General features: G+C 40.6%; 1 pseudogene; it reads right to left on the bottom strand.

Annotated features, from left to right (window-relative positions):
- Window positions 1-3,323: 3,323 nt before the first annotated feature.
- On the bottom strand, window positions 3,324-15,611 carry LOC147445771 (hydroxycinnamoyltransferase-like; annotated as a pseudogene).
- Between the last annotated feature and the right edge of the window lie 1,762 nt (window positions 15,612-17,373).

A 17,373-nucleotide genomic window follows, 5' to 3' on the forward strand; every position in this document is an offset into this window, starting at 1 on the left:
CTTCTTTGCTATTGTAATAGCTTTGTACATATGACATTGTAATCTTTTAGGTACCATGCACTATGCACACTCCACATTTGCACCTTGTGATATCTAAGTCACTTGAATATTTGTACATAGATGCACAATTCACTTTGACATCATTACCGCTAGTTCATATTTCACATTGTATAGGGGCTTGGGTTTTTCCCTTGAACTCCCCAAGGGTTTTTTCATGCAAAGCTAGAGACCTTTGTTTGAGTGGGAGTGTTGGAGTTATATATGGCTCACTCTACTGAACTTGGTCTCACCTATATATTTGTATCTTTTCCTCAATATGAATCAGTCTTTGGGAGCGTATATGGTGTGTCTCTTCTCTCGTCTCTCTCTCTTTCTCTCTACATCTCAACATTTGGCATGGTACGTGGCAAGGTATGGGCCTGTTAACGAAGAAGAGATGGGAATGCCGATCCAAGTGATTCAGTTGGCAATTCAAAATTTTGTGTATCTAATCCCTTTGGAGAACAAGCCCATGATTTAAATTAAATCTTCCAAACAATACATAGCTCTTTTTGTATCTTAAATCTCAAGATTTGTAATTAAAACCTCTTTTTGGTATGTAAATCTATATTTGTTGGAACAAATGGATGTGACAAATGTTGTTGCAATTACGTAAGTTATGTTCTCTCTTCTACCCTCTTTTTAACAATGATAGAGAGAAGATGGAAGAGAAAGAGAGATAGTGAGAGAGGAAGAGAGAGAGAGAGAGAGAGAGAGAGAGAGAGAGAGAGAGAAGGTATGGATTGTAAAGCTAAGCTACACATAACTTTCACATTGCAAAATTAATTGAGAATATAGTACAAACTTTACAGCTCATCCGTCTCCTCAATCAGAGGCACCATGTCATCAATTTCTTCGACATCTGAACATTCTGGGTCAATATCTTCCGGGTTCCATTCCATTTCATCATCAGATTTGAGCTCATTTGCAACTGCTTCGTGTGTTTGGAAGTACCCAAAGGTTTCTTCAGTGGCACCTGTGCCTAACTTCACATGCTTATGCATAAGTTGCATGTTACAAAAGACATACACCAAGTCCGCAGCTCGTTTAGGACTTAATCGATTTTATTTTTTAGTATGCACGAAAGTGAATGAAGACCAGTTTCTTTCATAGATACCACTTGAGGTGGCAATAGACAATACTCTCATAGCCACATGTTAAAGTTCCACTTTTTCTCCACCACTGTACTCTTTCCACCAAATTGGTGTGCTCATCATCTTGAAAACATCTATATGCCAAGGATCCCCAAACGTCCCCTCTCTACTAGTATATTCTGTCTTTTGTGTGTATGCCACCTGTCCATCCACATTGCCTAATAGTTGAGCACACACTTTCTTGAAATCACTGATCACTTCATTGTTTTAAGATTGCTCGTGCATCTAGAACTTGGGATCCAAGACAAAACCTGCTCCATGTAAAGGAGTATGCAACTGCTCCCATCGTCTTTTGACAAATGTCATCATCATGGCTTTCTCTTTTCTTGCATAAGTTGTACTGTCTTTTAACTTGAGAGTGGCTTCATGCATGTACTAGTAAACTTGTCCAAAGATAGAGGCTTCTTTGTCCACTAATCGTATCAGATGAGTAAAAGGTTCTGTGACAATAACTTTTTTGTCTACATTTCTCCAAAAAATAGGAGAGTTTACAAGCTGATATCATTTGGAAGCAGCAGGTTCGTACTTGGGATATTTATCAAGCCAAATATCCCATCTTCTATCTGCCACTGTTTCAATAAGGGCTACTTTTACCTCCTGCAGTGTGGAGAGAACGTAATATGTTATCGCAAAACAGGTCACACAAAAAATCAGTAATTTTTTTGCTGGGGACTTTGTTCTAAACAAAGTGTAAGAAAACGAATGCTCTCTTATAAACTTCACCAAGTGGTTTGCATCTATAGGAGTTTTCTTAATAGAAGGAACTTTTACAAAGTCCTTTAAGAGAAAATTCAAAGTGTGAGCAGCACATGGAACCCATGTAATCTCTGAATACTTTGCTTCAATTGCTTTTCCAGCTGCTTTGTAGCTAGATGCATTATCGATCTGTGACAATGGCTGCCACATATTTAGGTCCCCCTGCTCTTCTAATCGAACGCTCATAAACACTAGCAAGATATCCATTAGTTTTTTCTTTCAGGGATGTATCAATCGCTTCAACAAAGATGGCACCTCTTGGACAAATCAACATCACATGTCACAGGAACAGAATAATAGAGATAGACAGCAAAAACAGAGGAAGAAATCTTTGTATTGATAGTGTTTGATACAACAGAGGAGCAAAATATATGGGCGCACTCCATTGTACGGAGCTCGAACCTCCCGACCACCCCCGAGCTTCAATTCGCTTGCATGCAGCGTCTCACTGGCACTCGCACTCGCAATCTCACTCACACTCGCAGAAGAGAGATCGGTGAATGATCCCCAAAATGCACCACCCGTCCTTCTATTCTGATTTTTTCTCCAAAAGCATGCGACCTCTCAAAATAGCCGCTTTTCTATTTTTGGCATTCGGTTGACTCGACTTGCGCACCAAGTATACCTGCGAGAACAAGGTAAAAACGTGATCGCAAAGCGATCCGTAAAGGTTAGATTTTTTATTTTATGTTTTTTGATTACGGTTGTTTACAGCATTCTGATTTGTACTCTGATTTCGATTGAAATTCTGTTTCTGTTTGGAAAAGTTATTGGGTGGTCTTCTCTAATTATTTGTAAAATTCCTTGCGGGAAACTCAGTGTTTGTCTGATTATTTGTAAAATTCCTTCGGGGAAACTCAGTGTTTGTCTGAAAAGGCCGATTTTGCGTTCTATGCCCGGTACGTATAATTCTGCTTGGAGTAGGGTTGCGGTTCTCATACTTCACCTTCTTCTCATAATTTTTGGCCTTCGCAATAGCATCCAGAAAATCGGTAGCCCCTGCACCCTTTACTTGATAATACATATCTTTATGCAGTCCTTCGATAAATTTGTTTGTCAACGCCTCTCCTTCTACTTCAGGTGCATATTTGTGAAGTCGCAAAAACTTCTCCTTGTACTCATGTACAGTAAGGCTTGGCTCGTCCTCAGGTTGCTGCTGAAACTTGTAAAACTCCATCTTTTTATCCATTTCATAGTGTGGAGAACAGTACCTTTTATACGCTTGCGTTTTAAATTCCTCCCAAGTGATTGGAGTAACCTTTGTTCGCTGTTTAAGGTATGCTTTCCACCAAAGCTTTGCGGTTTGTCGAAGATGAACAACTGCAACCTTTGCTTTTGCTTCTTCAGAGAACTTCTTCAATGCAAAATAATATTCTAACTCTTCAATCCATGCTTCGGGATCTTCTCGCCAGTTTTCTCAATGCCATTAAACTTGTTAATCTTTGCCTTCTTAAAGACTTGCTGCAAAGGTACCCTTTCCGAATCTTCATCACGTCTCCTTCTTCGTCCTCTCATTTCATTAGTTTCCGCTTCGCCATCATCCCCCTCTCTTCCGTGTGGACGACCTCGACGTCCATCACCACCGTTCCCACCATCACCATCTCTATCATCACCACCATCACCACCGCCAGGTGCCCCAGCGCCAACACGTTGATTATTGTTTCCTGGTGGAATAGCCTGGTTCCCGTCTTCCTGTTCGCCATTAAGTTCCACATAGATATCAAGCTCTTGTGCTGCTTTTCCCTACAGAGCCTCAGTACGCTCCAGATTTGAAATTTCCAGATCTTCTCGTAGTCGTCGAATCAGGTCTTCTTGCTCCTTTATCTGCTTCTCGTATCCGTACATGTCTAGAATCAACCGCTTGCTCTGATACCAATTGTCACAGGAACGGAATAATAGAGATAGGCAACAGAAGGTAGAGAAAGAGATCTTTGTATTGATGAATCTTTGTTGAAACGGAGAGAGTGAATCGTATTTTAGAAGATATGTTACGAGTGTATGTCAATGAAAACCAATCTAATTGGAATGTTGGTTGAATTTGCATACAACAGTTCATATCATTCATCTATTAGGATGACTCCGTTTGAGGCAATGTATGGCTATAACTGTCCCACACCTATAAATTTTCTTAGCTCGAGGAATAAGGTAGAACTGTCACGTGAGATGCTTGAGAAAATGGATAATGAGTTGGCCAAAATCAGGGGGAATATTAGAGAAGCTCAAAAGAGACATAAATTGTAGTATGACAAGAAACATCGGGTTGTGGAGTATGAAACTGGGGATATGGTTTTCTTAAAGGTTATTCCCGAGAAGTCTCATTTGATTCTTGGAAAGGATAAGCGATTGTCTCCACGATTTGCTGGGCCATTTAAATTTTGAAGCGCATTGGTTCATTAGCTTACAAATTGGAATTGCCTTCTCATGTCAAAGTGCATCCTGTATTTCATGTGATTTTATTGAAAAAGTATGTTCCTAACGTGCATCATGTTTTACAGGACAACTCTAAGTTGAAAGATGACAGAACATTGACAATAGAACCAGAGTTAGTGCTAGATAGGCGTGTCAAACATTTAAGAAATAGAGACATTGTGGAAGTTTTGGTTAAGTGGCAGAACTATCCACTAGAGGATGCATCATGGGTTGATTTTAGTGTTTTGCAAAGCGAATTTCCCTCCTTCCAACTCTGAGGACAGAGTTAATTTTGAAAAGGGGAGATTGTAACAGGACTTGATTTTGAGGTGTTTTAGCAATAAATTTTGTTTTTTTTGGAAGTTTTGGTCGTTTTAAAGTTAGTCCACTGTGTAGAAGGATGTGGATTGTTTCCGTCGAATAAACTTTTTTGATCCGGAAGTCACTTTCTGGGGCATTTTTAAAGGTGTTAACGTGGGATTTTGAAAAAGTGATGTATGAAGCGATTGAAGCGTACGTTATAAGGAACAACTTTGGTTCTTTCAGTCTTTAGATATTTTGATGTTTTGATGCCCGTTGAGGGCCAAAGATTAAGGAAAAAGTGGGATTTGTTGTTTTTGCATTGTTTTTGTAGAAAATGCTGTTTTGCAGGTTGATTTTCAGCAATCAGAGCAGGTTATGGAAATTTTCCATCACATAGCCGTCGAAGAGCGCAGCGAGGGCAACAAGATTGTGTGAGACGGACTTGGGCTGTTTTGGCTTCGTTTAGGAGTTATGTTCAGTTGAAGACAACTTCAAAAAAAATCTAACCTTTACGGATCGCTTCGCGATCACGTTTTACCTTGTTCTCGCAGGTATACTTGGCGATTGCGATTGCGAGTGCGAGTGCGACGCTGCATGCAAGCGAATTGAAGCTTGGGGGTGGTCGGGAGGTTCGAGCTCCGTACAGCGAAGTGCGCCCATATATTTTGCTCCTCTATTGTATCAAACACTATCAATACAAAGATTTCTTCCTCTGTTTTTGCTGTCTATCTCTATAATTCTATTCCTGTGACATCGCTCTTGGTGTGCCTTTGACAGTATCCACGGTTCTTTTGGGAGAATCATCTTTCCCCGCTCCCCCATGCGGGGCGTGGCTGAAGGGGGAGACGTCTCATGGCTCTTAAATCTTCCCTAGCACCCAATGAATCCTTCTTGCCAATTATGTGATCCCATATAGCTTGCCCAACATTTTTGAACACATGCATAGGGTCCAATAAGTGCTAAATTTTCAACAAAGCCCAATATGGGAGCGACAAGAAGATTGAGTACCTCGACATACCCCTTGGCAGCCCATTGGGAGCCGATGAGGTACCATGATGCTCCTCCCAATGCTTCGCCCAACCAGCCATGTTCCAATGGAACGGTTGCACTCCATTGATAGAGGGAGCATATCTACGATGTGAAGGAGGCACGAAGCGATTGTTGTTGGGATAGATCACTTTCCCAAGAAGAGGAGGTCTCTCTGTCACAAGGGAAGGGCCACAAGTGGGACACGCACTATGTCCAGATGTTGCCAATCCTGCCAAGAGGTAAACAAACGTTACACATGAGATGATAAACCTAAAGCAAAGAGTACAATTAACATGTGCATACTCACTAGATACCTCTCCAAATCTTGGGTAATCATGCATGGTCCATATGAGGATGCACTTGATGACGGCTTTGCGGTCTCGTGGTGGCCGTGAAATTTCAATGACATCTATGCCTCTCCATAGTTCTTGAAGCTCTTCAACAAGAGGCTGCAGATATACATCCATGTTTTTTACCTTGTGCTTTCCTGGAATGAGAAGTGATAGTAAAATGTTTCCCTTTTTTGTTGCCTCCCAAGGAGGGATATTGTAGTTTACAACCACCACCGGCCAAGTGCTCCATGAAGTAGAGCGGTGCCCAAATGGATTCACTCCATCACTAGCTAACCCAATCCTCAAGTGACGAGGCTCATCCCTAAACTCTGACCATGTGTCCTCTATGTGCTTCCACGCTGGTGAGTCAGCTGGCACTGTCATAATACCATCTGTGGAGCGATTTTTTGCATGCCAACTCAAAAGCTCACTCGTAGCCTTCGATCTAAACATGTGTTGGATACGAAGGGTGAGTGGAAAATGCCTCAAAACAAAATGTGGAATTCTGTTGCTCTGCATTCCTTCTTTGAAACTAGGCTCCCCGCACGATGTACATGTGTCACAATCTGTAACAGGACTTGATTTTGAGGTGTTTTAGCAATAAATTTTGTTTTTCTAGGAAGTTTTGGTCGTTTTTAAGTTCGTCCATTGTGTAGAACGATGTGTGGGTTGTTTTCGTCCAATAAAATTTTTTGTTCCGGAAGGCACTTTCTAGGGCATTTTTGAAGGTGTTAACGTGGGATTTTGGAAAAGTGTTGTATAAAGCGATTGAAGCCTGTGTTATAGGGAACAACTTTGGTTCTTTGAGTCTTAAGAGATTTTGATGTTTTGATGCTCGTTGAGGGCCAAAGATTAAGAAAAAAGTGGGATTTGTTGTTTTTGCATCGTTTTTGTAGAAAATGTTGTTTTGCACGTTTATTTTCAGCAAATCAGAGCAGGCTATGGAAATTTTCCATCACATAGATGTGGAAGAGCGCAACAAGGGCAACAAGATTGTGTGAGACAGACTTGGGCTGTTTTGGCTCCGTTTGGGAGTTATGTTCAGTTGAAGACAGCAGAACAAAAAAAGTTTTAAAAATCTAACCTTTACGGATCGCTTTGCTATCACTTCTTACCTTATTCTCGCAGGTATACTTGGCGCGCAAGTCGAGTCGACCGAACGCCAAAAATAGAAAAGCGGCTATTTTGAGAGGTCGCATGCTTTTGGAGGAAAATCAGAATAGAAGGACGGGTGGTGCGTTTTGGGGGATCATTCACCGATATCTCTTCTACGAGTGCGAGTGCGAGTGCGAGTGAGATGCTGCGTGCAAGCGGACTGAAGCTCGGGGGTGGTCGGGAGGTTCAAGCTCCGTACAACGGAGTGCATCCCTATAGTTTATTGCTCCTCTGTTGTATCAAACACTATCAATACAAAGATCTCTTTCTCTGTCTTTGCTCTCTATCTCTATTATTCTGTTCCTGTGACACAATCGGCATGTTTAGTACGAAAGAGCACACAATGGTTGACGCAAGCATGAATGCGATCATAATCCATCCCTAATCCAGTCACCACTTCGCGTGCTTTTCGTCTATTCTCTAGCATGTGATTGCTAGCTGGCAGCATCTTGCCTCGCAACCTATTACAAGAAGAAAGTACACTAAAAGCTAATTTATGCACTCCACAATCATCCTTCACACTCTGTATACATACCTCAAAAGTGCGTCGACACTAGCATTGCTCCATCCAAACATCGCCTGAAGGTTAAGGACTTCGAGAGATGCCCTTAAAATGGAGTAAGAGCATCTATCATGTAGTCCGGTGTGTGTCGAATCGAGTAGCTCACTCCTCGTTCTTTCGGAAGCTTCTTTGCATGCACACTCTGGTTCATGCTCCTCCTCTCGTGCAAGAAGATCCTCAACTATTCAATGCAAATGGTCGTTTTCTGCATCCACGTAAGCAGATGGGATGTGGTCACTCGTAGAGGGAGCAGCAGTTGGCTGATTTGATGTGCTTCCTCCCTCTCTAATGGATTCTGGTGCATGCGCTCTTCCATCCTCCTTTCCCCTCCTCCACCAACCACACGCCAATGAGGGGTGACGTCAATAGCCGCTACAATTCTCGGATCGTTTGTTTCCATCCATGCACGCTTGTGAGGATCGTCCCATAGTCCATAATCTTCTACATGACTCAAGCATATCCGTCGAAGTCGAGCAATGGCGCATTTGCACCGCACGCAGCGACATGGTAATTGCTTGACCAACCACCGTGATCTATCCGGTTCAGTGGACGGGCCAAAATCATCCCAAGCAACCTACATTATAAATTACATACACTAATTAAAATCAAATTACAAAAAAAGGTTAGTAAAATATCAGTAAAAAGAAAAAATAAATAAATTTAACATGCATGGTAATCAAAACTTTTAGGTAGAAATGTCATTTTCAAAGTACTAGGAATACTTTCATTTTATATACATTCTATAAAAAACATAGTACCAATAGATTTTGAATATCAATAGTAATAATGTCACAATGTGTCCATCTGTGTGGATGGGTCGAAATTGCGCCGCGGTAATATTTTCGATAATGAGCACGGTAAAGCTGGCAGTAATGCTCCCGGTAATAGGAGCGGAAAATCAAATTTCAAATTTTTTTATAAATAGGGGCACCCTTGTGCCCCGCGAAGTTCAAAATCCTAAATATCGAATTTCATCGTCTTCTCCACAGAAACTGAGAGCGCGAACCTCACAACCTTGAGCTCTTCCATCTCTACTCTTCTACTCTCCACCATCTCTACTCTTCCACTCTCCTACCCTCTCCCAACAAGCTCTTCAATTCCATGTAAGTTTTGTTGTTATGTTTTTTTATTTTTTCACACGCATACACACACATGCATGTGATTGGCCAATGCGCACACTAATTAATGTGTGATTAGTGTGTGAATTGGTCAATCCCATTAACCAATGCACACACTAATTAGTGTGTGATTAGTGTGTGCATTGGTGAATGGGATTGGCCAATGCACACACTAATTAGTGTGTTTTAACACACACTATTTATTGTGTGATTAGTGTGTGAATTGACCAATGTGATTGGCCACTGTGCACACTAATTAGTGTGTGCATTGGTCAATTGGATTGGCCAATGCACACACTAATTAGTTTGTGATTAGTGTGTGTTAACACACACTAATTACTGTGTGATTAGTGTGTGCATTGGCCAATGTGATTGGCCAATGCGCACACTAATTAGTGTGTGAATGGGTTAATCCCATTAACCATTGCACACACTAATTAGTGTATGCATTAGTCAATGGGATTGGCCAATGCACACACTAACTAGTGTGTGCACAAGTCAATTACACAAGCCAATGCACACATCAATTAGTGCGTTAACGTACACACTAATTAGTGTGTGCACAAGCCAATGCACACACTAATTAGTGTATGTTAACACATACTAATTAGTGTGTTCACATGCCAATTACACAAGCCAATGCACACACTAATTAGTGTGTGCACAAGTCATTTACACAAGCTAATGCACACACTAATTAGTGTGTGTTAACACACACTAATTAGTGTGTGCACAATCCAATTACACAAGCCAATGCACACACTAATTAATGTATGTTAACACACCCTAATTAGTGTGTGCACAAGCCAATTACACAAGCCAGTGCACACAATAATCAGTGTACCCTAAACACACACTAATTATTGTGTGCACAAGTCAAGCACACAAGCTAATGCACATATTTCTCAAGAAAAAAAAATCTAGTGTGAGGAGAGCTGCGAAGAAGACAATGGAGTCTCCAGAGCACAGCTATCTGCCAGGAAATGTCCATGATGTGGAGTGGGAGACAGCTATGGAAGAGAAAGAGGACGAAAGGGCAACGGGTGCGAGGATGTATACGCGTCATGTTGAGGCCAGATCCCATCAGACTCCTACGCATTATGGTTCGGAAGGAAAAACGGGTTGGAAAGACAAATATGTAAGTACAAATATTAGTTTTATTGTAAAAAATCTAATGTTTTTTATTTAATTAATTTGTTGCTATTTTTTGTCAGTATAACATTACCATGAGTCGCCCGACTAGAGATGTGGAGAGATATAGAGGGAACCATACCGAGTATCAAACTTGGTGTTGGTGGTTTGAAAATCAAATGGTCTCTCGAGAGGAGTTCGAAAATGCCTGTAGAAGTCTGCAACATGTATGTTTAATCTTATTTAAATTATGAAATCGTTGATTTCATATCAAATATTAAATAACAAAGTGTTAATTGTTTCCTTTTCTGGTTTTGCAGAGTCAAGGAGTTCCACGCGAAATGCCAACCATCTCCCCCATGAGCATCCTCTATTTTGTATACGCGGGTCCCGCTTGCCCTATCCCACGTGACCATCCTCTATTTTGTACACGCGGGCTTTTTTTGCCCTTTATGTAAATGCAATACCTATCATTTTTTGGCTCAATACCTCCTCCAATTGTAATTCCACTTATGTAAATGAAATTATCAATCTTTTCTTGGCTCAATGTATTGTCCAATTGTGATATTTTGTTGTAATTAATAATAATTTTTAAAAACATTTTAAATAAATAAAAAAATAGATGACCTTTTGGATGGTCCTACAAAGGATAATCCAAACGGTCATCTGTTTTTTAATCTCTCATCCACAAATGTCATACATCAAGTCAAAAATGACAAAATGCTTTGCAACCACTAAGGAGAGAAGCAAGACAAAACCTGCGATTCATAATTAAAAAAATGCATAAACCTATTTGAGACCAATTTGTCTCAATCACAGATTCACATATGGCATACTAAACAAGTGTTACATAAAGACGGTGATTGCATAAAACTCACAATAGGTTGGGATGATCTTGGACTCTTTTTTGGTGCATGATTATCTCACAAAATGATATACCAACAAAGCAATTGTGAAAGAGAAATGGAGGCATGAGAATGGGATTGAAGGACTCTCTATTTCAAAGGGAACAACAAGAGCTGGAGGAAGGAAGAATCCACGACCTTCTAAGGAGGTTTCATTGTAGGTTCCTCCCCCTCCCAAGGTTCCAATGGAGGAGGTATCTATAGAAAAACAAAAGATCACGGAAAACAAAAAGAGAAAAATCCTACTTATACGTTAAAATGAAACATTGAAGTTGCTAAAAATTTAAAGCATATTTGGAGGAAAGGATTTTGAATAGTAAAGTTGATTTTACTATGGGTGAAGCTCTTGGCATGGCTAAGCGTGATTCCCATGAGGATATTATAGATATCATGTGAAGAAAGATGAAGACTCTTGTTGAGTCTATCCCTCCATAATCATAGGGTAAAGGAGAGTCATTGAAGTCACCAGTAATACATGTATAAGACATGGAATGTGATGATAATGTGGTAGGATCCTACTAGTCTTGTGGAATAGATATGTGTGTTAGATTTTTTTATGACGATGATGAAGATGATGCCTCACATAAAATCCACTACTCTAAATGTCACTGGGAAAGAACTACAATAAAAACTTTGTTCAATGTGGGTAATCTTGAGGAGCTATATGTTCCATTGATAGATCATGGATCCAAAATTAATATTACGTTTAAGAGTCTCTACATTAAAGTCCGAGTTGAAGTCCGAGTTGATCTTTACAACTACATTGAAATCATAACATCTATAGTAATTCTTGTTGACCGAGATCAAGGCCTCAAAGATCAAGATTATAAGAGAAATGAGCAGTGAAAGAAATCTGAATGAATGCCAAGAATGTAAGTTCTAACAACACCAGAATAATGTCAATATGGATAATCTGCTTCTTGGAATATATTTCTTGATAATAAAATGATGACCATACTTTTGTAATTTTAGAATGTAAACAATATTAAATTTTTGCAGCAATAAAGTCTTGCTATCTTTGTTATAGTTGTTGCTATCTTTGGCGTCATGTAGCATCACACATCTCGGCACCCATGGTGGATGAAAAAATCAAACATGGTAACGATGACAAACTGAAGATGTGTTCAACCACTAATAAAACTAAAACATTTAGCCGTCGTCCACCAGAATGACATGCATTAAGTTCATTTCAAGAAAGTGAGTGCAAGTATGGAGATATAGTCTTTGTGAATCCGTGAAGACAATTCAACTTCCTTGGACAACCCTCATCTGACAAGGGCATTTTAAGGATAACGCCTCTAGAGAAGCCTTCCATTTCTACTACAAAGAAAAGTGCATAGAGCTTCCCAAATCTAGCCCTATTGGGTTATATAGTACAAGAGGAATACTTTTCATCCATGTTTACGAGTCAATACTCTAAAGTTTTTTATCCACATTAGTATAATGTTATACACCTTTTTCTAAATCGAACTATGAGACCATGTCTGAGGTGACATGCATCACCTTGGATGCACACAAACATAACCACATCACCTTTAGGGTCCTCTCTCTCTCTCTCTCTCTCTCTCTCTCTCTCTCTCCAAAGTGTGGCTTCATTTGTAATAGGACTTATTCTGCAAAGTTTTGATAAATATTTTTGTTTGGAGTAAATTTTGTTCATTCCAGCATTTTTCCACAGTGCAGGAATTTATTCTAATCGTTCTCGTGAAGTTTCAAAATTTGACCCAGGACACCCCTCGTGAGCCAGTTTCAAGGGTACTAATTTGGAAACGTTTTGTATGAAGCATTTGTAGTCCTCAACACAAGGAAAAATATTGCTTCTTTGTGTTTTCATTGGTTCCTGCATTTTGATGCCCGTTTCAGCCCGTAGATTAGAGAAAAAGTGAGAAAATGCTGTTTTAGACTGCTTTTGTGAAAATTGCTAACTTGCAAGTAATTTTTCGGGCAAACTGAGTAGGATATGGATTTTGCGCTTAACATGACTTTCGGAGAGCTCAATGAGACGAACAAATTCATGTGAGACAGACCCGATCAAATTCTGAACCGTTTGGGAGTTACGGCTCGCTGAAAATGGCCAGAAATTGTGGACTAAAAAAATTTTCTAAATTTGCTAACTCGTGGGTGTGGGTTGCATTTTGTGGTTTTTATGTGTTTGAATGTAGGATGTCTCTTTCCGAACCTATTTTTGGGCCGCTTTGCTAAAGACTGGAGAAAGGACGAAAATAGCCACTTTCTCACGTGAAGAAGATAGCCCGTATGCAGAAGGAGGCTATTCTATTGTGATGGTGCCTTGTGATTGAGATTGAGAGTGAGAGTGAGAGTGAGTGCGATTGAGAACTGTGCACAGATTGAGAGTGAGATTGAGACTGAGATAGCTCGGGGGTGGTCGGGAGGTTGATACGAGCTACGCTCTTTTTGTACCCAGGAATTGATTTCAATATACATCTCTAATTTCCTACGTGTACTCTGTGTACTTGCAAAATTTTTTTATTCAGCTGTTGTATTTCCATGTCTGGTCACATCATTAGCCACTCAAATTCAAGCAAATGTTGCTACCATCCCCTTCAAAGTGGAGGAGTTCTTACAAGAACGTCGTTGTAGGAAAGGCCTTTAATTGACTATATGCATTGGTGACTTACCCTCCTCTTGGTGGGAGGAGAATGCCGACTTTCATACTGCCTTAACTAAGCACAACAATGCTTTGCAACCAATCAAGTTTGATAGTCCCACCATCGAATTCGTCCATCATGCTCCCCACACCAACCAAGGGAGCCTTGTTTTCAAGACCAAGAGGACCACATGGCACTCTTGAAACAAATGCATCTTCCCAAGGGCACAACCATATGGATTAGCGAGGCTCTAACCCCCAACCAACCCAAGATAAAGAAGCAAGTGTTGCAGAAGGTACAAGATGCACGGGCCGCACGTAAGTACGCCGTCTTATCGTGGTGGTAGAGCCATCATCGAGGAGTTTTGCACACGGAAACCCACCCAACATCCACCTCCTCCCCCTTAGCCACCCCTCTCCCCCTAAGAAACATTTGTTGCAAATTTGGTGTATCAGCCCCCCCCCCCCCCCCCCCCCCCCCCCCCCCGCCGCCCCCCCCCTTCCCAACATCTACATGTGTTATTGGACACATTGTACCTCTTAGATAGAGGAGCCTCTATTGTACATGTTTTATTGGTTGTCCCATAGGTCATATTTGACCTCTAAGGATGATAATGGAATCTATCTATCTAACCCGCCCCCCACAAACATCTACATGTGTTATTGCACACATTGTACCCTCTTAGATAGAGGAGCCTCTATTGTACATGTTTTATTGGTTGTCCTATAGGTCATATTTGACCTCCAAGAGTGATAATGGAATCTATCTATCTAACCCCCCCCCCCCCCCCCCCCCCCCCCCCCCCCCCCCTTCCCTCCTCCCACACCACAACACCTACACACATCCAATCATATGTATAATATCATACCATTGAATGTATGCATGCTCTAAGTTGAAGTCCAAGAGCTTTTAAACTACATTGAAATGCATAACATCTACAGTAATTCTTGTTCACCCAGATCAAGGCCTCAATGATCAAGATTATAAGAGAAATGAGCAATGAAAGAAATTAGAATGAATGGCAAGAATGTAAGTTTTAGGAACACTAGACTAATGTCAACATGGATAATCTCCTGCTTGGAATATCTTTCTTGACAATAAAATGCTTCCCATAATTTTGTAATCTTAGAATGTAATAAAGTCTTGTCCATTGCTGAAGGCAAAATGTCACAAATCAACATACTCTCCATCCAAGGATTTTTGCAAAATATTAATCATCCTAAGATCTCTTCCTCTCCATGCAACATGTGGATATGCTTTTCATGCATTTGGAAACAAGGTGTCAAAAATGGACCTTTGAATAATGAAAATGCATTTCAATAAAAAAAAGCATAGTAAGGCCAAATTTGTAAAGCTTTGGCTAGCCAAACAAGCTGAAGAATCACATGGGTGTTCTAAGACAAGAGAAACTCACATGCCCATTGAATCAATATTAGAGAATAAAGAGAAGGACCTTGCAAGCTAAAAATAGTTATACAAAAGCTAGCATGTCCATTTCATACTAAAAAGAGTACTAGGGGCAATGGAGACAACCAAAACTGGTAGAAGGGTTGCTCAAAGGTGGGCATGCAATGGGAGGCAAGGGCAAGGGAAATGGAGAGGCCACCACCACCAGAGGGGCTAGGAAGCATGAAAGGGAGGCCATCAAATGAGATGCCAACAGGGCCCATGAAGATGGGGCAGCCCTAACCAAAAGTTACAATCGTGGATGGAAAGGTGGGTCCAAGAGGTGATACGGACATTAGGAGTACGAAAGGTGTGGGCACCTTGAACAAGAAACTCTAGGCCAGGTTGTAGATCCAAATAATCAAGTGTTGATAGTAAATATTCATCGTCCATATGTGCGATGGCCTCCCTAATCCTTTGGGCACCCACACTTAGTGGGCCTTTGTCTAGCTCACCGACTTGTGCCATGGGTGTGGCACTGAAGATGGCATTGCCAAAGTAGCCTCTTGGCAAGGCTGGTTGCAATCGGCTTCTCCCTTTTATTGCTATGTACAATTTTGTCTCTTGTTTCTCACTCAACCCTCGTGCCCTTGACACACACCTCCACACATGTGTTGCCACTGCCTCGTATGTGCTGTATGTCACCCCTCTTGTTCCATCCATTGCCGTCGCTTGCAGCTCCACAACTTGGCAACATTAAAATGCTCAATATCAACAATTTTCCTCAGAAAACACCTTAAATTAGCACCACACAGTGAATATGTTCAAATTACACAAAATATGAACATAATATTACAGTAAATTATGAACAATTGTAACGGAAAACGTCACTTGTTATTGGACTAGCAGGCTAGAAAAGAAAATGCTTGAGACTTATTCTAAGAGCTAGCCATCAAAGTTGAAGTTCTGCATGGGTGTGACTGGCAGTGCTCAAAACAAAGCATTTTCATAATCTCAATTTTTAAGATTAAGGCAATGAGGCAGCCAATATTTATGCCAAAATGCTAGATTTTTGGGAAAATTACACTATAAAACGGGACATTGGAACACTACCTTATGTTATGCAATTGAGCAACCAACCGTAAATTTTACCTGTGCTCGAGTGAGAAAGAAAAATTGCAAGCCACATTGTCGTTTGTATTTGTAGGCCCATTGTCATTATGATGTGAAGAGAGCTTGTTCTTGCATTTTGCCACTGCATTTGGTTGTACTGCAATGCCGCGATCATATTTGCTAGAGGGCAATAGTGAAGGGGGAGGTTGATACTCGATGTGCGAAAATGTTGGTGTAGATGGGTCACGCGTCCGCAAAAGGGTACGGTTGATAAAAGGATGACGTCGAATGCCTTCCCCCCTTTGCTATGTCTGCCCATGTGTTGACAAAGTGGGTACTGGAGATCCCATCAGCAACATGGTGCTCCATCCCCACGCCAAGTGAGGCCCCTCATCATTGAAAGAATGTTACCACTATAGATTATTTGTGTCGACTACTAATACGAAATAAACCAATATGGTGCATAATAATTACATAGGATGTGGTCACTCTTCCGTGTAGGTCACATGAGGCACATGTTGTTTAAGGGCAAGAGTGTGTGCAAAATCACCAAAGTCATTGATAATGGCATCGATCTCTGCCTCGACAAGAAGCACACCCTCGGCAATACAATTAAGGTAGATACGTCCATAGGACCTCAAGAGCCTTCTTGCCACTGGGGTAGAAGGGCACTAGTGCCTTCTCCAAAACCTCATAAGAGAAGAAGTCGTCCTATTATGTTTTTGAAGTAGCTGGCAAAGCATAGACAAACATATTGTAAACATGATTCAAAGTAGCTCTAGCCCTGGGCAATGCGTCTCTCTCTCTCTCTCAAGCGCCTCAGATTGTATAAAATGGTCTTATTTAGTAATTGAAGCGAAAGATTAAGGTTTATAATAGGACAAATGAACACTTCATATGTGCAATTAGGGGCGAGTCTACACCATATCATCATACATACAAGAGTTTTGAGTTGATTTTGGTACTTTTTTAGATGGATGAATAGCATTTTTCTCAATTTTAGTGTGTCTTTTGCTTTGAATCCTTTATGATTTACTAGTTTTTGCGATGAACTCTCAAAGTCCAAACCCTGGTCCTTTTCAAACACCACCTCAAACTTTCTAATACATTTTTGGTGAACCCAACGTGAAATGGGCTAGGGTGATGGAACGAAAGCTTAGTTGAAGGTCTCAATAGAAAGATTTTAAGTTATAGAGAAACAAGGGATGCAATTTTGATTCTATTGTAATGAAAATGTTTCAAGCCTTTGTTGTGTTTATGTAGCATTAACCAACTATTAAAAGAATGAACTTTCTTCAAGAAAATTCCTTCAATCAGTGGTGCATAAACTTGACCAATCTGATGGTAGATATGTAACAAAGTGTCTTTGTGG

The sequence above is a fragment of the Adiantum capillus-veneris genome, chromosome 12 (genome assembly GCF_014529385.1).
Source record: "Adiantum capillus-veneris isolate H3 chromosome 12, ASM1452938v2, whole genome shotgun sequence".
NCBI classification, from domain to species: domain Eukaryota; kingdom Viridiplantae; phylum Streptophyta; class Polypodiopsida; order Polypodiales; family Pteridaceae; genus Adiantum; species Adiantum capillus-veneris.